At 37.0% G+C, this 23,397-nt stretch overlaps 1 protein-coding gene and 1 pseudogene across 5 annotated transcripts in view; one reads left to right on the top strand and one right to left on the bottom strand.

The window, feature by feature from the left end:
- Positions 1-14,719, bottom strand: part of LOC308523607 (lysine--tRNA ligase-like) — a 39,103-nt pseudogene extending 24,384 nt beyond the window's left edge. The window contains exon 1 of the transcript in view: positions 14,579-14,719. The product of the transcript in view is annotated as a lysine--tRNA ligase-like (transcript). The remainder of the gene's footprint in view (positions 1-14,578) is intronic.
- MACROD2 (mono-ADP ribosylhydrolase 2) overlaps positions 1-23,397 on the top strand; it is a 1,902,899-nt gene that overhangs the window by 528,169 nt on the left and 1,351,333 nt on the right. The window lies entirely within an intron of this gene.

The raw sequence follows: 23,397 nt of genomic DNA, 5'->3' as shown, positions 1-23,397 counted from the left end.
TTTTCTGGGTAATCACAATAAATATATTTGGATGGGGTAGGCTCTGTTTGCTTAAGGAGTTCCTTAAAAACTAGGCAAAATAAAAATGCATGATGTGAGGAAGCCATGAAGGATATTTGAATGAGAAGGTAAAATAAAGCCCTCTGTATCTTAGAGGGTTAAATATGATTATAACATGACTAAGCTAAGTTAGAAGAAGCCCCTAAAAGTCAAGGACAGTAGCTTACAATACACACCTGGTTCTCAAATGATGATGTTTCATTCAATGTTATTTTGTAATAGTATTGATGAGATGCCATAGGAACTTAACTCTTATTTATATCAATTAGCTTATGATCAAACTGATTTTGTTATATATCATTTCACTAAACGTTGCAGAACGTATTGGTGGGTGTTGAGGACTTACTATAGGTTTTAGGAACTTTAGGACATTTAACTCGGCATCTAAAAGAAGTAAAAATCATAATACATAAAACATGCATATTCTTCTTTTTAATCCTCACCCAAGGATATGTTTATTGATTTTAGAGAGATAGAATGGGAGAGAGAGAGAAACATCAATGTGAGAGAAACATTGACCAGCTGTGCCCCAACTAGGGATTAAACCTGCATCATAGGTATGTTCCTTGACTGGGAATTGAATCCAAAACCTTTTTGGTATATGAGATGATGCTTTAACCAACTGAGTCACCTGGCTGGGGCAAGATATACATATTCTTACATATATCTGGATATTTTATTTCCCCATATTTTAGATAATTTGATTTTATTAATGTGCAAAGGCATCATTTACTAACACTAGATATATTTTAATATTAACAGATCGCACAGTATTTTCTCTACTATCCTATATAATAAAAGCCTAATATGCTAAGTGTCCAACCATTCGTTCAACTATTCAACCAGTCGCTATGATGCACACTGACCACCAGGGGGCAGATGCTCCAACCAATAGGTTAGCTTGCTGCTGGGGTCCAAGGTCTGGCCAATCAGGACTGGGCGAGACGGGCCAGACATGCCCTGGAGCCCTCCCATGGTCCCTCCCCAGCCCTGATCGTGCACCAGTGGGGTCCTTCAGCCTGGCGTGTGCCCTCTCGCAATCCGGGACCCCTTGGGGATGTCAGAGAGTCGGTTTTGGCCTGATCCCCGCAGGCCAGGCCAAGGGACCCCACTGGGCATGAATCCATGCACCGGGCCTCTAGTAAATGATATAAAATAAAATGTTTGGCCCTAGCTGGTTTGGCTCAGTGGATAGAGCATCGGCCTGCGGACTGAAGGGTCCCAGGTTCGATTCCAGCCAAGGGCACATGCCTGGGTTGCAGGCTCGATCCCCAGCAGGGGGTGTGCAGGAGGCAGCCAATCAATGATTCTCTCTCATCATTGATGTTTCTATCTCTCTATCCCTCTCCCTTCCTCTCTAAAATCAATAAAAATATATATATATAAAATGTTCATTTATTTTTGTAATCTCTATCTTGATATGTTTCATATGTAGAAAATTGAGTGATGGCAAGTCAGTCCTGAAATTTGGTCCTTGCGTGATTCTAAAACATTACTGGGATAGTCTGAGTTTTAAGTAAATGGTAGATGATTGTAATAATATTACTCAGTATATTAATTATAGCAATGTATAATATTTTTAATTATAATATACATATATTTTATAAGTTTTCTTGTTGTTTAGAGAAAAACATTGGCTAAATCTTTTGTAAAAGTCAGATGTATTTAAGAGTACAGAACATCTCTCTATATAAAACTCTAATATGCTCATAGAATGAATGGCAGAACAACCGAACAACTGGTCACTATGACATGCGCTGACCACCAGGGGGCATGCGTGGAATATGCCAGGTATTGGCCATGGTGGGATGGTGGGGCAGGTGAGAGGGGGCGCCAGACCAAGGCGGGGCTCTGGTCACTGTCATCGGGGCAAGCCTCTGGTGGTTACTGAAAATTCTTTACTCCTGCACGCCACGGTCCCTCCTGGTGCTTGCACCTGCTGCTGGCACCAGCTCCGCTCACACCCGCTGCCAGTACCTGGCGCTGGCTCCAATTGCCCCTGAGGGCTTCTCCTCCTCCCCCTGTTCCTGAGGGGCAATCGGGGTAGCAGCTGCCGCTCGCACCTGCTGACGGCGCTGACCCTGCTTGCACCCACTGCTGGCACTGGCCCCAATTGCTCTGCAATGTCAGTAGGTGCGAGCAGGGCCAGTGCCGTCAGCATGTAGGAGTGGTGGTGGAGGGAGTGGGGCTGCAGGCAGACAGGGGACAAAGGGCTTCAGTGGGAGAGGCAGGGCAGGGGCACGGAGGATGGGCCGAGAGCCAAACCTGTGCCCACTGCAGCTTTGGGGTCCACAGTTCCTTTCAAGGTGCACGAATTCATGCAGTGGTCCCCTAGTGTATAATAATGAAATGTACATGTGCAAGTAACATCCTGCTTTGTACTTTAATTACCATTTATATGCAGTGTGAATTAAAAATAAAATAAGATGAGGTGAGGAAAGGAAAAGGGAATGGGAATATAATTGACTTAGTAGTTTTGCATTCTAGCTGCTTAAATTAACAGCTTTCTAGTGCAAAACAAATGTGATTTGGAAAAGCTAAGAATAGCTAGGACCATGCCATCCTCTTTAGGAAAAAGTTGTTTATGTTCTTAGTATTTATTTTATTTTTATTAATGTACAGCAAAAAAGCAAAGCATGTGACATATTTGTGTCATAGAATATATTTATAATCAATTTCCAATTGAATGTACAGTAGTGCCCCCCTTATCTGTAGTTTTGGTTTCTGCAGTTTCAGTTACCCATGGTCAATCAAGTTCCAAAAATATTAAATGGAAAATTCCAGAAATAAACAAATTATAAGTTTTAAATTGCTTGCTGTTGAGAGTAATGTGGTAAAATCTCTGTCCAGCCCAGGACATGGATTACCTCTTTGTCCAATGTTTCCACACTGTGCGCACTCCCCATCCGTTAGTCACTTACCAGCTGTCTGGGTTTTCAGATTGATTGTTGAGATATACTGCTTGTGTTCAAGTAATACTTATTTTACTTAATAATGGCCCATGAGCGCAGGAGTAGTGATGCTGGCAATTTGGAGATATCAAAGAGAAGCCATAAAGTGCTTACTTTAAGTGAAAAACTGAGTCCAGTACAATAAAATATTTTGAGAGGAGACCATTCTAAACATTCACATAATGTTTAGAATCTTTCTGTTTTATTATTAGAAACTAAAGGCCTGGTGCACAAATTTATGCACAGGTGAGGTCCCTCCCAGCCAATCAGGGCTGTCTCGCCCAGTCCCAATTGGGGCTGGCCGGGGGGAAGGACCACTGGAGGTTGGCTGTGGGAGTGCACTGATCACCAGGGAGCAGCTCCTGCATTAAGCATCTGCCCCCTGGTGGTCAGTGCACTTCATAGCTATTTGCCGGTTGGTCATAATTGTCGCTTGGGCTTTTATATACATAGATTATTGTTGTTCGTGTCTTACTGTGCCTAATTTATAAATTTAACTTTATTATAGGTATTTATACATAGGAAAAAGCATAGTATGTACACAGTTCAGTGCTATCCTGGATTTCAGGCATCTGCTGGTGGTCTTGAAATATATCACCCATTGCCTGGCCAGTGTGGCTTAGTGGTTGAACATCAACCAATGAACCAGGAAGTCACGGTTTGACTCCTGGTGAAGTCACAAGCCTGGGTTGTGGGCTTGACCCCCAGTAGGGGGCTTGCAGGAGGGAGCCAATCAATGATTCTCTCTCATCATAGATATTTCTATCTCTTTCTTCATATCCCATTCTCTTTCTGAAATCAATAAAAACATGTTTAAAAAATATATTGTCCATGGGTAAGGAGGATATATTAATACTATATTATTAATTCATTTATTTTATTTTATATTTTTAAAAATTTTTTTAAATATATTTTATTGATTTTTTACAGAGAGGAAGGGAGAGGGATAGAGAGTCAGAAACATTGATAAGAGAGAAACATCAATCAGCTGCCTCCTGCACATCCCCCAATGGGGAAGTGCCCGCAACCCAGGTACATGCCCTTGACCGGAATCGAACCCGGGACCCTTCAGTCCGCAGGCCGACGCTCTATCCACTGAGCCAAACCGGTTTCGGCATTAATTCATTTATTGATGTATTAATTTTAATAGATGCCAGACATCCTCCTACCACTATTAGCATTTATTTGTATCCCTTCCTAATTTGTGTATATGTAGAATATTTCCCCCCAAAATGTGATTATGTTGAAACCTTCTCTTTTTTTTGGGGGGGGGGAGGGCGGGGGTAGAAAAACTACTAATTTGTACTTAATAAGACATAATGAATATAGAGTTATTGATTTCCAAAAATGAGGTTTGATTGATGACAGGTGATTTTCAATTCAATCCAATAATTCCTTCCATCTAAAAACAGTTTTGCTAAGCATCTTTTAGCTCCAAGTGTGATCCTAGGAGATAGGTCTAGAAAAGAGGATCTCAGAGACTAAGTGAGAATTTCAGGCAGTTAAAGAGATAATAAATGAGATGTGATGAGTGCTGTTAAAAACATGCAAATGAAGATAGTAGGAGTACAGAGAAGGAGAAAATAACTTTGCCTGAGGGAATGATAAGAAACTGAGGGGCCTTCTGCTGACTTTTCCTTGCCCTCTTTGACCTAGTTTTTCATCTCCTGTCTAGTATTTGTGTATAGTCTTATAAATTCTCTCTCATTTGAGTGAGATAATTAAGAAAATAAGATAATTAGCACTCACGAGGCATTTGTAGATTTATTCAAATATGAAAAATTTTGCTTTAGGATAAAATTAATACAAAACTTCTTCATTCTCTGTCATAACCAAATATATCTATCTCTCTATATATATGCCTATGTGACTGTTATGACTGAACAATTGGAATGACTGGAACTATTGGTCAACCAGTCGCTAAGACGCACACTGACCACCAGGAGGTAGACACTTAATGCAGGAGCTGCCCCCTGGTGGTCAGTGTGCTCCCACAGCCAACCTCCAGCAGCCCCTTCTACCCCCCGCCAGCCAAACTCCCACTGCCCCTCACCCCTGCCAGCTGCCCCCGCCCTCCCCTCCCCCCCCATAGGCCTCGATCACTGACCAGGCTGAGGGTCCCCATCCTTGCACAAATTCATGCACCGGGCCTCTAGTATATATATAATTAATTTTAAAAGCATTATATGTGCCAATTATCTAAACTGTCCATCACAACCTAAGATAATCTAAAAATAATTTTTTTTAAATATATTTTATTGATTTTTTACAGTGAGGAAGGGAGAGAGATAGAGAGTTAGAAACATCAATGAGAGAGAAACATCGATCAGCTGCCTCCTGCACATCTCCCACTGGGGATGTGCCCGCAACCCAGGTACATGCCCTTGACCGGAATCGAACCCGGGACCCTTCAGTCCGCAGGCCGACGCTCTATCCACTGAGCCAAACCGGTTTCGGCCAAATTTTAAAATAATATAAAGTGTTTTTCTTCCTTCAAAGTATACAATATATATTTGTTTTGGAAAATTAGAAAATGCAAATACATAAGATAAATTACCATCCCAAACTTCACTATTATTTCACTTTATACCTTTTCTGGCTCCCCCCTCCTCTGTATAGATATACAAATATTAATAACAAACATATTTTTTCAAAGAGTTAAAGCATATGTATTGTTTTGTATTTAGTTTTGTCTACTTAATATATTCTAAACATCCTCTCATGGTGGCAAATGTAGGGCTCCATCTTCATTTCTAATGATAGCCTAATGTTCTACTCTATGCAATATCAAAATTTACATGTTTAGTTCTGTTTCTAATCGTTCATAGTCTAAGTAACCACATTAGTAACATCCTTGTAAGCACATGTTTGTTTGTATGTGTAGTTTTCTCCTCAGAATGAATTACTAGGAGAATTGCTATCCCCAATATTATGCAATTCTTAAGATTCTTACTATTATACATTGTCAGATTTTTCTCCAGAAATGTTTTGTCTGTGTATATACTAACTAGCAGGGGAAATACTGTCTTGCTGAAAGACATGGACTTATATGTGTATATGTATTATTTATATTTTATGCAGAACCAAATTAAACAATTGAATTCTATACCACACATATGTATTTTGATGGTTTTTTCCCACAATAAAATGATCCCAATAACAATGAAGATTTTTATACTCTAGGGAGGAGTTTCTATCTTTATTATGAAAAGTCAGATTTCCCTATTAAGATGAAAATCCTCCATTTGAATGATTTTAATATTAATGAAACTTTTGGCTTTCCAAAAAATTTTTTTAAAATTTTTAACAAATATTTCAGGACTTCCAGTACCTTTGAGACATATAGTATAAAATAAGTTTTATCTGTATTAAATATACAGGAACTGATCATCATGTATTAAATGGCAGGTGATAAACAGAGTATTGTTCCCATCTTTGCTTTCACTTTTTGAAGTTGAAAGTGATTGGATTGGAAGGGAATTTTCTTTATTTAATGTCACATATTCACTCATCTGTCTCACTCTTCTGTGGTTTACATACATTTCTGATCACGAGTAAAGGATTGAAATTTGAATCATGATTTTTACTTGCTTTTTTTTACTGTAAAATGGGTAATCTTCCCTCTCTAATTGTTGTTATCAATCTCCTATTTAGCTTACTTGGTCCATTGAAGAATCTATCTCTTGAATCATTTTCTTTTCCTACACCATCTTAAGTCATGTTAGCCTCATGCAGTTGTCCCTTGGAATCCCATTTGAGAAGTCTTACCTTCTCAATTCCTTGCCTTCCTTACAAATGTTTACCTTTTGTCTCTATCACACCTTGGGCCCTGTATCACCAGAAATTACATCACTCATGAAATCTCATTTTCTAATACACGATGGCTTATTTGCTCTTGTAGCTCCATTATAATTATCTGACCTTATTGAGTTGACTAATCCATTTGACCCCGCCACCTTCTCACTATCCATCATCCTCTCCTGTCTTCCTTTCTCCTCTGGTCTAACTTAGACTCCATGGTTTGTTGTTATAACTCCTATACAAATAGCCTGAACTCTGCCTCCTTTTCATATCCTCTTAACAAACCCTGTCTTAGTTGAGCCCAGTTTGCCTTTTCTAAACAACTAAATATAACTACAGAAGAAAATCTCATAGTGAAGCCATTCATGATAAACAATCTCTAAAAGACCCTGGCAGGTGTGGCTTAGTGGTGGAGTGTCAACCCATGCACCAAGAGGTCACTGGTTTGATTCCTGGTCAAGGCACATACTTGGGATACAGTCTCAATCCCCAGTAGGGGGCATGTAGGAGGCAGCAGATCGATGTTTCTCTCCCTTCCTTTCTCTCTAAAAAATTAATAAAAATATTTTTTTAAAGTTCTAATGGGAAATTTTACTATTAAGTACATAAATGTGAATTCTCCCACTTGTGATGATTATTTATACCTTTCCTTTTCCCATATCACTATTCATCCAGATGATAGCCTCCTAAAGTAATATTAATGAAATAAAGTGGCAAAACTCTCACTCTCACAGAAAGAATGAGTGCCTATGATTTAACCAAAACATTACTGAGAACTGATTTTCTTAAATGACTTTTTTTCCCCTTCCTGTCAGTTAATTAACTTATAAAATGTATGATTATAGTCTGTTAAAATTGGAGTTTTTCTTTCAGTACCTTTGGTTTTTTTTAGTACTTCTACCTATCCTATTTCACCAATAAAATCACCAAATTATGACTATGTGCCCATTTTGGTTGCTTTACTTATATTTTTAGAGGAAGCAGAGTATAAAGAAATTGAAATATGAAGAGATAGTTTTGATTCCTTTGATTTTATACTTGTTAAGCTTGTGACTTTAAACAAATTGTCCAACTTCTCTAAGATTCAGTTTGCCTATCTGTAGCCTGGAGTTAATAATACCTACCTCATTGGATTATTTGGCGAATCTAATGAGATGGGTTTGTAAATGTGATTTGTGATCTGTAAAGCCCTACACATGTGCAACCTGTTATCATTTGACCATCTCGCATTCAGAATTTTTTCCATAATGTAAAATTATTGTGATTTGAAATTTGGTGTTCAGATTCATGGTTTTAAATATTGCTTACTGAAAATTTATAGTAAGTCTCATCTTTTTACAATGTCTATTTGGTCTCAGAAATATGGTTTGCAAAAGCATTAAGTTTAAAGAACAATTTTTACAATCTTATTCCTTCTCAGAGGAGTAAGTGATGAATTTTTTATGAAACTGCATCATTATTGCTTACATACAGTGGATATATTTCCATTACTGTGTAAATAAATTACTATGTAAACATTTGACTGAAACCAAATAAGTCTTATGTGGGAATGAAGGCAATTTGTTGTTCTTGGCATTCAATTTCTTCACAAAAGCATTTCTTAATCTTTTAATTTTCAAATACAATCATGTTTTTGAAGAAATATAGAAAGAAAAGTGCCCAAAGAGTAAGTTGACTTGGAAGTGTTTATTTAGCCCTCAGAAAACATGTGAAAATATCAAGAAACTTTGTCATCTTTAAATCTGGAATCATTTTGGAAGATCTGCTTTGAAAATTAAGCTTCTAACACTAAGGAACTGGCTTACCTAACGATCTTGTTTCAAGGCAAATAGAGAAGGCAAGTTGGCTGAAATGAAATCTGCTTCATTATTCACTAGCCTTAGGGATAATCACATTTAGGGGAAAGGCTATAATTAGCTCAATTGTTGCTTTTTACTGGCATGTGGCAACATCCAGTGGTTTCTCTTTTATTTTCCTTCTTTTTATTAAGTCTCCAAATATTATTCCCAATTTATATATTTTAGATTTTGCAATTCTAATAAGTAATAGAGAAGTTGGTTCTAATACTCAATTCTATAATATTCACAGACCTAAATAGAAAATTTTGTATTTTTAAATTTTATACTTCAGTGTTATCAAGCTTTTGTTATATTCAGTTATTTTGCTGCACTCTATGTCCAAATATGAGCAATTAAAAATGTATTATTCTTATCATAGTTTTCCAACATAAACAAACCTGAGCTTCTCTACCTTTCTTTGCTTGCTTTCAGCCTCCAGTAGGCTGAAAGGACTGGGGTTGAAAGTTAATTTTTAATTAGAGTTTAAAAGTTGAACATTATAATTAAACATATGGACACTCCCACAAGCATTGTTGCAAACAGCATGTTTATATGCAGACTCTCTCAAACATCATGATCATAATAAAAATTATTTTTGTTTAAGACCATTTTGCCTAAGCTATGAGTTAAGTTTCCCTCATATTTCTTTTATTACTTCTAGTTTAAAATGTAAAACAAAAGTCATCTTCTTAATATATTTTTATATTCACAGTATCCATTTTTTCCAGAAATATTTTTCTTTTGAAGATATCAAATTGATTTTTATGTGACTATTACATTTCTGCTATTATTTAAATAGGGTTGAACTACCAGGAGTTTTATTTCCTGTGGTCTATGACTTTAAAAAATGGTAGTGGTAGTACAGAATATAATGTTATGATGGTGATATGAATTTTTATGTCCAGTGCTTAAATATATTTTGTTCATATTTTGAATCCTTAATTTTTCATGTTGGTTTACCCAACATTTCTCTGGAATAACTAAATATATTAATTGATATACTAAATATATTAATTGATATACATGTTAATTAAGTGATTTTCACTAGGGATATCTACTGTAAAAATGGTAGAATTTATTTGCTGCAAAGCTTTCTTCATAGCCTAAGTGCATATGAGGAAATGTAGGGAAAGCAGTTTGAAGCTTAGGAAATGCCTTTAATAGAAGATTTCAGACTTCCTACTGCCCTCCAATTTAATGTTATACATATTCTCCATGGTGAATATTTAAAGCATATAAATCATTAGGTTGATAGATGAAAAGTTATACTCTAAACACATTTTAGTAATATTTGTATTATATTTATATCAATTATATAAGATTTTTGGCTTTGTATGTATATGTTTAAAAGTTTAACACAAGGTATAGATATAAATGGGGATAGCTATATTGATTTATGCATATGATTAAAAGAATACATATTGGTGTATTGATTTATGATTAAAAGAATAAATCCACAGAAGTGTTCTGGGTATGTCAGTATGAGGAATTTACCCTTTGTCAGGGTACAGGCATTTGCAAATAGTTATTAAACTGCATAGTAAGTACAATAATAAAGGTATGGAAAAAAGAACTCGAGAAAGAAGAAGAAAGAATAGGAGGGGGTGGAAGCTGGGATGGCAAAGGCTTCCATAAGAGATGACACTTAGGTTGAGCCCTATTATAATGCATGATAAATATAACTATTAAAGCATTGAAAATGGGGATGGCCGAAGATGGGAAGAGAGCTGGTGAGAGATAGGAGAAGTAATATTGGAAGATGGTGGACTTTCCTCGAACTGTGGAGGATGTGTAGAATTCTCACAAACATAAATGCAGTAAGGTATCTAGATTGTGAACTAGCAGGAGGAAAGTCACAAATGGGGAACATGCTGGACATATTCTGCAATATTCCCGTTTGATTTGATGTGAGCTCATAAGAGGGAGATAAGGCTGGAAAAATAGGTTTGCACAAGACTGTAGACCAAAATGCCAAATTGAGCTGGCTGGACTTTCATCTGTAGGCAGATTCTTTCAGCGGCAGTGCATAGTAGGGGTTAGAAGGTGGAGAGACCAGAAGCAGAGTCATGTACTATGTGTCAAGAGGCAGTAATTGAATTCTAATAGTTAGGGGCAGATTTAATAAAGTCCATGGCAACAGCAATAGAAAGTAATGGGAACTGATGCGAGAGACAGTGTGGATGAGGAAACAAGACTTGGCAGTTGGCCCCACGTGGGGAGGAGGACAGAAGAGAGTTTCAGAATGAGCTGAGTTGGAGTCCATGTCGTGAGGGGGAAGGTAGTACCAGAGACAGAGATGGCTATCACTGCAGTAGGAGTAGGGCTGTCAGTTGAATTAAGGTGTTGAAAGCACGGGGAGATTGACATTTGCAGCAGTCTTGGGAATTAAGAGCCTGGAGAATAGGAGAAACTCAGCTATTGAGCCTACCACACTGTCTGGAGATAGTGCTGACAGGATAAGAAATTAACATGTTTAGAAAGAAATGATTAGTTTTCAAAATGTGGCAAGGCCATAGAATACATCCCCTAAACTCCAGATCTCAATCAAGTCACTTTAATCTTTCATTAGCTTAATTTTCTCAGTTGTACGATGTGAAAAATAGTGCTAGTTCTATGTCCATCTCCTAGATTTTGGGGTTGTATTAAGGGTATAGTTTTGGTCAAACATCTGTATAGGAGACTATACAAACATAAAGATATGTTTTTATTATATTGAGAGAACGTCAAAAGGAAAATATATAGCTAGTACTTTAATTTTTGCAATTGTACATTATAAGATGTTCTAAATTCAAAAATTTATTCAAATAATTAGCTTTTATTAGGTTTTTACTCTGTTCCAGGCACGATTTTAAGTACTATTTAAGTGTTAAACAATTTAACTTTTAAGTTATCACCATGACATTGTGGCATTTTCGTTTTACAGATGAGGAGACCAAAGGCTCAGAGAAATCAAATGGCATGTTTAAATCTGGGACTTGAACCCAAGCACTCAGCCTTCAGAGCCAGGCTTCTATTCATTAGTCCATTGCCTCCATCTGCTTCAGACCATGCTTCATTTTGTTATTGCATTTGTATTAACATGGCTTTCTTCAGTACAGACCACTCTATTTCTAAAGCTTGTGTGGTCCAGATGCATGGCCTTTCCTTCCACACATTCTCATTTTCTGAAGACAAATTGGTTGTGGACCGGTACTGAGTATTATAGGAAAAATTGACATGGCAGGAGAAAGTGTTCAGACTTTGGATCTAATCCAAATGCTTTAAGTCGAGCATTCTGTCTTGTTAACTGTGTGACCTTGAGAAAGTTGTTTACCACCCTTAACCCTGGCTCTTCATCTGTAAACACAGAGCTGTAAGAGAGTGAAATATGTGTGAAATACTTACAGGGTGTTTGGCTCATAAAAGTCAATCACCAGGGCTAACAGTAGGCGTAGCATGGAGAACCCACAATATTTTATAGGAGCCCACAAAAATGTTTTAATTTCTTTTAAAAACAGATGGTAAGAGTGAACTTTTGGTTAAATAAAACGTTTAATATATGATGTTAATACCAAAATAATAGTACAAATGATTTTTAATTTTTTTTAAATGGAGCAAAAGTGTCTTGGGTCATGAAAGTCATAATTTAGTCCTAGCAATCACTTCTGACTTAGATCCCTTAAACCTCTTCTAGTGTCTGAGCCATGATGCTTTCCCCAATCATTTTGATTGATTCATCAGCCAACTAATTTCTAGCCTATATAAATTAAAATAAACTTAAAACCAACATTTATATCCCTCACCCAACATAATTTTCGACCTCCCTCTTAAGTAATAGTTCATTATTCCCTCTTCTGGGCTACCTCTGTACTGTGGTTAAACTTCTCACACCATACTTAAACTATTAATTTACACACCTGTGTCTTCTATGCCATCCAAGCAGCTTGAGAACATGGATTGTGTCTTGTCCACCCCTATCTCCCTAGGAACTAGCAGAGTACATGGCACATAGAATGGTGTTCATAAAGTTTGGCAAATTAAGTTGATTCTGTTTGCCACACTGACATTGTATTGCCATCCATAGGCTAATTGCTGTTTGTAAATGTGCTTTGTAACTAAGATTTCACCTAAAACTTTAGATATCTGAAATGAAAGTTATCATGTATCCTGCAAGACTAGCTCTTCCTTAATACTTTTCAATACTTTATAGCATCACTCTCTACCATCCTTATTATTCATTAAAAATTGAAAAGTAAAATAAATTATTTGTCAAGACTTCTTCCCTCACTTGCTAAAAAAATTTAATTAACAAAGGACCTATGAAAGTGGTCAAGGTATCTTAGGTATCTTTATGTATGCATCTCCATGTTATAAATGATTCTGTGTCCCACTCATCTAATGGAATACAGCGTGAGAGTGAAAAATGAGCCTTAATTCTAAAGTACCAAAGACATACCAGTATTATCTTATTACAGAATGGGAGGCAACATACAGGGTGGGGCAAAAGTAGGTATACAGTTGTGAGTATGCAAAAACAGTTTATTCTTGTATTGATATTATTTATTTATTATTTTCCACGTATCATAACTAGGGTTGAAGCATCTAATTTTAAGGACAGTGGCTTTTCTTATTTTATTTTGAGATTATCTCTAAAAGTTTCATTCCTCTGAAGAAGAGCAGAAGACATAATACATTATTAAGTAATTTGTTCCTGATTATTTGGCATCATGTAGTTTTGTTTTTTAAGAGACTGCCAAATTTCATTTTGTTTTTCACTTATTTTAATGCTTTCTACTCTCTGATTTATAACTTTCTCAGGTATAAAGAGTTTTTTACATCTTAAAAGTTTGCAGTGAACGGAAGAGTGAGGCACTAGAGGGGAAATACACTGTTTGCAGTTTAGATAATTGTGGATGATGGTACCAATTACATCAAAGAGGTTGGATAAAATTATACTTTTTTCCCTTTCTCTAACCCCATTCTGCACAATAGCATGTAACAAGTTTGGTTACTTGCAGAGATTATTTTGCATTCTTCATATATCTCTGAAAGAGGTTGGTTTTAGCTATGGAAAACCAATGTACCAATGTATGCTCATGTATATAGGATGCAATTTCATAATGTTGGTATGGTTTAATACTTGGAATCTCATGTTTTTGGATCCTTCTAAAGTTGTTTAAATTGCTAATTATAAAGGCAGGATGACTGGTGAGAAAAATGGGTAATTAGTAACTCAATATGAGGGTGTACAGGATGATTTTCTTATTTTAGTATAACAATGGATAGTGTGTACTGTTAGCATGACATTTTGTGGTTGGCAGAGTACTTTTATGTGCATTATTTCTTGTGATGCTTACAATCTCATGAGGAGGGTACTATTATCATCAATATTTTATAGAAGATGAAATTGTACTATGTGGACCTTAAGTGACTTAAATGGCTAGCAGAATTAGGAACAAATTCTGGGTCTTCGTATTTAAATGACCTCAGTGCTTCTAAGCCCTTGATGTCAATAAGATCCAACCACAGCCCCCCTGACACAATTGGAAGGCAGTCAAAAACAACCTTTCTCTGACCCTTCCCAGGCTCACCTTCCTGATATCTCATGCACCTTCATTGACCACTTGGATATTAATCCATGCTTCACTTTCTCTGACTTGGATATTATATATAGTCTCTATCATATTTTGAGTTTGGTCTGAAAGAAGTCACATTTCTTTTCTTTGTCAGATTATTAGCTCAAGAAATTGCATACCAGTATATCAAAGTAGTTTCTCTTTCCTAAGATTTTCCATTCCTGCTTAATTATTCAGGAAACTTAAAGCTTGCTAAATTCAAAGGGGAGTCATTCTGCCTTCTAACTGCAGGCAGAGAACACATTAGAATTGCGCCATTCCTTCTCATTGTTACTTCTGGTTGCTACACGCAGTCTTGCTGTGGTAGGCTCACCTTGCAAAGCTCTGCCACTAATGTTTGATCCGTGTTGCCCAGTTGCTTTTGTAGGAAATGTCTGTCACCAGAGCACAGGGATACCTGATGTTGGGTGCCAGGGTCACAACCCCTTTGGTTCACATTTGCAGGTCCAGTCATTGTTCCCCAAAGCAGGGTGGCCTTGAGTCAGAATGCCTGAGTTTGGAGCATTTCTTGCATAATCTTCTCTCAAAAACATCTATGTCCAAATGCAAGCCTCTAGTTAGTGTGCTGCCTTTCCTCAAGGCCATTTTATTTCAGCTTCTTATTGCTCTCTCCTGTCACGGAGTTTTGGTGGAAGTCATCCTGATCCATCTTAACAGGTCTTTCAAACTCTGAATTTCAGGGAGTAGGGCTAGGTTCTTTCTTCTAGGGACATCAGGGGTTTCAGAAAAAGGCAATTTTGATCATATTCCAAATTCTCTCTCTCCTGTCTTCAAGAAGGACGTTGCCTTTATGCCACACATTCACATGAGTAAGAGGAAACCTACAAGAGGCCAAGAAAATCAGTGTCTCTAACTCTACCTGAAAATGCTGATATCATTTAAAAATAACCCCCAACTGGGCATTCCTCTTAATCTCTGTCTAAACATGCCATCATCATGCTTCAGCCTGGATAATGCTATACAGTTTGCACTTGTACCTTTGCTTTGCACAAAACCCACTGATGCAATTATGACACATATTATTCTCTTCAATTCCTGGTAGAAAGATTGAAGACTATACATTAGACTCATTACAAATAGCTGGTTAGGGAATATCTTAGTGTCCTGGGGCTGCTGTAACAAAGTACCACAAACTGGGTGGTTTAAACAACACAAATCTGCTGTCTCACAGTTCTGGGGGCCAGACTTACAAACTCAGGGTGTTCACAGAGCCGGTTCCTTCTGAGAGCCGAGGAGGAATTCATTTAAGAACTATTTCCTGAGCTTCTAGCAGCCTCAGGAGTTCTTTTGGCTGGTAGATAGCATTCTTCCTGTAGCTACACAGGGACTCCCCTCTAAGCATGTGGGTCTGTGCCCAAAGGGTCCCTTTTTATAAAGACACCAGCCATTTTGGTTTAGGACTACACTAATGGTCTCGTCTGTAAAGACACTATTTCCAAATAATATTCACAAGACTTTCACATCTTTTATTGGGGATAAATATATCAACTTATAACTGACTTAAAATCTCACATAAAAACAAAACAAATCTCTTATAAAAGTAATATATGTCTATGTAAGGAGAAATAGATAAGTGCACACACTCTCAATCTGAGGGGAGCGCAGATTAGAAATTAGGTTTTCTGACACTACCATAGGGTTTGTACTATATTCTGAAGCCTCTGGTAATTTAATTTTTTCCAGTAATTATTTATTTAGGAATGTACTTAGTTGCTTTAAGTTTAATGGTTTCTGATTCTTCTACAGATTTGTCAATTATAAATTTTCTTTTTAAAGAATTCTCAACTGAATTTTTATTCAATACCTTAATATAATCAGTTTTATAAGAATTATTTCTAAGTATCTTTGAAATATTTTTTCAACAAAAAAGTTTGTCAAGTTTTTAAAGAAAAGCAAATAGGGGAACAATACCTATCGGCAATATAGAGTACTCCCATTTGAAATCTTATGTTTATTTGTGTGTGTGTGTGTGTGTATTTTTCTGGTCATATTACCTAAGAATTCTAGAATGAAAATTTTATTTACTGTTGTTTACTTATGGATTTAGGTCCCTTATCAAGTCACAGGGCTATCCCATAAGAAAGTAATTTTAGAGTTATAAAATAGATAGAATACTTGTTACTGTTTGAAACCATGGCCAGAATAATACTGAGATGCTTACTAAATTTAAACAAGTGAATTTAACTGTCATATTTTCTATGTCCATATAATTAAAAATGTACCACAGTAGTTAGAAAAATGGGCTTTGAAGTAAGAAAAAAATATATTGTTAAGTCTGAACTTGGCCATTATTATCTGAGTGACCTAACTTCCAAGCCTCAGCTTTCTCATGTCCAAAATTGAAATGATAATCCCATGTTTCTCATAGGCCTTTTGGGGAAATTGTTTAAGAGAATATATGTATCATGTTTACAGTAGTGTCAAGCACTTTGTGAGCAGACAATAAACATCAACTATGCTGTCACCACAAATTAAATTAATTAGTTACACTGAAATTACAAAATATATGCATATATATATATATATATATATATATATATATGTAATTACTATTTTACATTATAAAATTAAAAACCTGGGTCTAAAAAAACAGGAGTTGCTGTGATTCTATGCTTAGACCAATATTATAGTCTCATAATTGCCAATAGATTATTATTGTTTTATGTCAGAGGATATAAATATAGGTGTGTTATTTTAAATAGTTCTTTCTATACCAATAATAATTGTAATTAAGTTAAAAGTTACCTTGAGTCATAAGATTTAAAAAATTTAAAAAAAAGACACACACTTTATTTTGTCATTTGGCTATTGATTTTTGCTTTCTTTAACTTTCTGTTGTTTTAATTTGTTAATTAGAGTAACTTAATTTCCTGATGTTATTTATTTTATTTTTCACGTGCTAGGCTACTGACTTAAAATCACACATAAAAACAAAACAAATATCTGTTATAAAAGTAATATATGTCTACTGTGAGGAGAAATAGATAAGTGCACACATTCACAAAAATCAAGCCACCTGTAGTCTCACACTCCACACAAAACCAGTGTTTTCATTTTGAGATAGCATATTTTAATATTGTCTTCTGACTTGCACCATCTTTTGGTAAATCAGATTTAATCTGTATTGATAACCTCTTCTGCATGGCCAATGTGTTTCACTGCAGAATGCCTGGGAGAGAACCCAGGCAGAAGCAGAGTCAACAGGGGCTCCATATCCACTTCCCAGCCCAAGATTCCTGGTCTATAGAGAAGGCTAAAGTAGATCTGCTAAAGTAGCAAGAATTCATAAATTGAAATTTATTTTTATTGTCTCCTGTTGTCAACTGGAGAGAAACAAGCTCTAAGGCACCTAAGAAGTATTGTGACTTAGAGTAATGCTACCCCAAGTTCATCTCTCATGACTTGACCTTCGTCCTCTGTCTGTCACTCTCTCCAACTCTATCCCCATCTCTCTTCCAAAGTGCAGCTTATGGAAATTTATTTCATTGGCGTATGTCTCTCCTCATTGTACTACTAAAGAATTCAAAATCCTTTATCTGCAATTCTGGAATGTGGTTTTCAGAGTCCAAAAAGTTCAAAGAACCAAAGTATTTTTATAACTTCACTAATGTGGAGCTATTTATATTTATTTTTTATCATACTTGATGTTAATATTCATATGTTTAGCTACTAAAATATAAATGTGCTTGATTGCAGGATATTGCCCCAGATGCTACTGGGGGTGTTATATAGCTTGTGATAGATGCACTAGATTACCTTTCTAAAATCCAAAAAGCCCAAATTATAAACACAACCAATCCTGCTGGTCTTGAATAAGAGTTGGACCTGCATTAGCCCAAAGAGGTGGCCAAGGGCCAGTGTAATGAGGAGGAGGGCACGAGGAGGCATTTCTGTCTCAATTCTAATTCTGTTCAGTGCTCACATTTCTCTTATGAAAATGAAAGCATAAACACTCTGCAGCCTCCTACTTTTTATGCCATCTCTTTCTCACCATGTCTTGCAGACCAAGACAGGTTTTCTGAATTCCTTAACTTAATGTTTGTGTTTCTGCTAATGATACGTAATAGATGTTTGCCCTCAAATAAAATATTTTTCCATTGTGATCAACACTACACAACAATTAGGCTAAAATGATCCTAGAGCTACTTTATTAATGGTACCCTATTTGTGAGGACAGTAAATCAATAAATCCATGTCATAGTTTTATCTCTGCTTTGAAAACAACTCTAAGGAATACCAAAAGATCTCAGTTAAAGATTATGGAAAGAAGAGAATAAAGAACAGAAGCAGAAGATGAATAAAAGAACAAGGAGATGTTTTACCTCATGGTAGACAGGTGAATTATTTTTAATTGTTGTTAAAATTACCAGGAACATATCTACCAATGATATATCAGGTTTTCACCCTATAACACACTGTGTGAAGGCTATGTATTATTTCACCCTTGGGTTCCATAAATTTTACAGCAATGCTCATTTGTTAGTTACAGAGTAAAGGGAAATGAAATATAAGGCATTTCTTATTCTAAATTGGCCCTACAATGCCAGGAGTCAGGCTCAAGTGAAGAATATAAAGCATAGTTCCCTCCTCAGCACTAATGGCATTTTGGGCCAGATAATTCTTTGCTTTCTAGGGCTGCCCAGTGCTTTGTAGAAAGTTAGCACCATCCCTAGTCTCTACACTCTAGATGCCAGTAGCCGCCCCCCCCCCACCCCCTCACTGCCCCAGTTGTCACAAGGATTATTTTCTCCATATATTGTGATATATACCCTGGGGACAAAATCATTTCTGCTGATACCATAGTGAACCACTGCTAGGAGATAGCTCTTGTGTGTTTTGGAGGTTTCTGCAGGTAGAGGAGGTGCTGCCATTGTGATAAATTTATATCTGAGGAGAGGAATAATGCACTTTGCATCTCATTCATTCATTCAGCTATTTATTGATCATTGATGATGTGCTAATCTTATATAATAAAAGGCTACTATGCAAATCAACCGGATGGTGGAATGACTGGTCATTATGATGCGCTCGACCACCAGGGGGCAGATGCTCAATGAAGGAGCTGCCCGCTGGTGGTCAGTGCGCTCCCACAAAGGGAGTGCCACTCAGCCAGAAGCTGGGCTCATGGCTGGCGAGCACAGCGGTGGCTAAGGATGTCCAACTGATGACCGTCAGACATCCCCCAAGGGCTCCCAGACTGCGAGAGGTCACAGGCCGAGCTGAGGTACCCCCACCCCCCAAGTGCATGGATTTCATGTACGGATTTAGTGCACCGGGTCTCTAGTGATATATAATAGATTTTATGGGTGCTCAAATAGTTATGAAGAAGAAAGTAAGGTTCCTATTCTCATGGAATGTGCCTTCTGGAAGTAAATAACTTGTAAATAATTAATCAGTAACCAAGTGAATGAATAATATAATTTCAAACAGTGAAAGGACTGTAATGAAATAGGTAATTGGGCGGAGTGACTGGAGATGAGATGAATGCTACTTTAGGCAGGATGGCCAGGGAAGCTTTCTCTAAGGAGGTGTTTTGAGGTGAGAAAGAGACTGATCTAAGGGATGTGTACTCCAGAAAAGGGGGATAAGAAACATGACTGGATGGATGATATGGATGTTAGTTCTGTTTAATGACAGTGAAAAGGCCAGTTTGTCAGGAACAGAGTTTAAGGAATGGTACTTGATGAGGTTTCAGTGTTAGGTGGAGCCTGTGTGCCACAGAAAGCCATTTGCTCTCATTATAATTGCAATGGGCAGCCATTAGAGGTTTTTAAGCAGAGGAATTAGCAAGTTCTCATTTAAGATTTTAAAAAGACCATTCTAGGGATAAGAATGAAAGTGGAGGAAAGAAATGAGAGATAGTAGTTTGAGGTGGAGTTTTAGCAACAGAGAAACAGGAGGATTCAAAATATATTAGAGAAGTTGAACCGCTGATAGTAGTTGTGTTGATGTTGGGGTGAGGAGTCCAGGATGATTCCTGGGTTTAAGGCATGATCAGTTGGAAAGATTATGCCATTTACTGAGGTACAAATTCTTGTTGGGGGACTAGCTGGTTTGGGTAGGGGGTGATGGCCAGAGTACTTAAAGGTCATGACTTCCCTCTCTTGTGTCTTTTTGTTTTGTGGTTATTCAAGAAGTTAGAGTGTGCATCTTTTTTAAATTTATTTTTCCAGTCTTCACCTAAGGACATGATTTTTATTGATTTTAGAGAGAGGAAGTGAGAGGGAGAGAGAGAGAGAGAGAGAGGGAGAGACACTCTCAACATCAATCAGTTGCCTCCCACATATGCCCCAAACAGGAATCAAGCTGGAAACCTGGATATGTCCCCTGAGCAGGAATCAGACCAGCGACCTTTTGGTGGACAGGAGGATGCCCCACCAACTGAGCCACACCAGCAGGGGCTTAATTTCTTTTGAAAATGTACATCTTTTTTAGGGGGTTTTTCATGAACCTCCTACTCTGAACTTCATTGCTTCTTAATTTTGAAATGCCAAACACTAGGAAGCATCGTCTTTTCCTTTGTGAAAATATTTATGTATATGAGATTACACAAATGACCAGTTCTCAGTAAATCATGTGTTCAGACTTGCGGTTCCAGGAAAAGTGATGGATTTACATGGAAACAGATATCCCCATGTTGCTTCCCCTGCCTGTGATCACTGATTCATGTGGATAACATGGCTGTCTGGGGGCATGGGCCATGAAGCAGAATGAAGCTACTTTTTCTATGCTGGAGAGAAAAATACCAAGAATTTATATTTTAACACATGGAATTACCCAGAAAAAAATATTCAAGAACATAATCTCATAATCTCTTTCCAGTGAATGATTAAGAAGTTTCTTGTTCCTCTGTCCTTTCATTTCTTAAAAAATAGTCTAAAGCTTGTGTATACTGCAGGATCTTGCCACACTCTTGTCTTTAAATTTCAAGCAGCAATAAGCAGACATTTTCCGTAACCAGATCCAAGTGTTGTACTCTCTGCTTTAAACAGAGGAAATCTGATTTGGCACACAAATGAGCAACAATGAAGAAACAAAATTAATAGGATGGATAATTTACTTTGGAAAGGGGCTTATTGCAGTATATCTTCAAATAATAAACAACATTAAAGGATTTAAAAATAATTGTATAAACTGTTTATTTTCTGAGACATCCATTTCATCTAATATGTACCTTCTGTACTGCATTGGATATAAAAGTCTTATGTTAATGCGTAGGTAAAGTTGCCATGGGGATTTTTACGTCATTTTCTAAAAAGACACAATGTAATCGTTTATTTCATTTTTCTCAATGAATAAAATATTTACCACTGTTAATTTCCTCCTAGTTTTTATTAAAGGTGAGCTCCTTGGTAATTTTCCATTTTTTTCTTTTTCTTTTTGTTTTTTTTTTATCCACTGATACACTTATTTCTCACTAGAGACCTGGTGCATAAAATTCTTGCACTCCAGTGGGGAATCCCTCAGCCTGGCCTCTGTCCTCTCTCAGTCTGGGACCCCTTGGGAGATGTCCGCCTGCCAATTTAGCCCCACTCCCCTCGGGGCTTGGGCCTAAGCCGGCAATCAGACATCCCTTTCGCAGTCCAGGAGACCTTGCTCCTTACCACCCGCCTGCTCGCTGCTCCTTAGCACTGCTGTGGAGGTGGGAGAGGCTCCCACCACCGCCGCTGCGATCGCCATCCATGAGCCGGGTTTCTGGCCGAGCAGCACTACCCCTGTTGGAGCACACTGACCACCAGGGGGCAGTTCCTGCATTGAGCGTCTGCCCCCTGGTGGTCAGTGTGCGTCATAGTGACTGGTTGTTCTGGTTGTTCCACCAGAATGGTCGCTTAGGCTTTTATTAACATAGATGTTGGCAAAGTATTATGCTAAAGTTATACATAGTTATTCTTTAAATGCTGAAAAGAAAATGTCTTATTCATGAATAAGTATAGTGTTTACTTATTGTGAATATTGTATTTGGGTTGAAATACACATTTTATTTATTTCTATTATCTATTTTTAATAATTCTAGAAATATAGAATGTCAAATTTTTTTCAATAAAGTCCAGTATGGTTTGAAGTGGTTTGCTTTCGTTTTTATTTTATTTTTTCCTAAGAGCAAGATAATGTATGTAAAAGCATACATTAATAATAATAATCTAATTTAAGATAAAAATGCTTTCAAGATGGTAAAGGCATGCAAAAATACAGTATTATTATGATGATGATTCTTTGTGCTTGTTAAGGTGTACAAGATAATGTTGTTAGCTTGTTTTATAATTCAAGCATTAGGCAAATAAGAAAAAGTATAGCTGATTCTGAAGTGAAGACTCATTTTACAAGCATTTTTTAGACGTACTTTTTAGGAGAGTCACAGAAGGCTTTGATGGAATTGCACTGTTTGCAGACTTATATTCTTGGAATACTTGCCTTCAGGATTTTTCATCAGATAGTATGGTGGTTAAGAATGTGATTTTTAGTGACAGAAGGCCTGGATTCAAATCCAACCCACTTATTAAATCTAAGCTCTATAAACCATAATTGTACTTACATTTCTTTATCTATAAAATTATGATAATAGTGTTTAGAGGAGAAAATGAACAGTATAAATAAAGCATTAGAAGACTGTCTAGCACATACTAAAAAAAGTCAGCAATTATTTTCTGGTAATTATTATTATTATTATATTCTGGTAGAAATTCAAGTTTACTGATTAACATATTGCATTGGTCCTGTTTGGGGGTCTTTATTATGTGCAGAGATCAGCAATGACCTGTTTATTATTCTTTTGGTTTAGTGGAGGGTCATAATTTGCCTAATTATAACGTCTCATTAAAACAAAAAGAACATTTAAAAGCAAAGACAGTCTTCAAAGGGAAAAGCAAGGTAGCATCTCAAATCTGTGCTCTATCTGAGTTCCTGGCTCAGGGTCTGGTGTGCAGTAAGCTCTCTGCAGACCTGGGCTCACTCCCCTTAGTCTCTGCCCAGGACTCTGATATATGACACCCAAGCGCCTTGCTTCCTTCCCCTTTCTTATTCTTAGTAAACCTGTGCAGCTTTCTTAGCTTACATTTGGCCTTTAGCCTAGGCCCTAGGGAAATTCAGAAAATTGGAAGACATGATAGTATGGCTGAAATATTAAGCTTTTCA

The sequence above is a fragment of the Myotis nattereri genome, assembly GCF_964212035.1.
Source record: "Myotis nattereri genome assembly, chromosome: 8".
NCBI classification, from domain to species: Eukaryota; Metazoa; Chordata; class Mammalia; order Chiroptera; family Vespertilionidae; genus Myotis; species Myotis nattereri.
The sequence above is the reverse complement of the archived record's forward strand: the minus strand, read 5'-3'. Positions and strand labels throughout refer to the sequence as shown.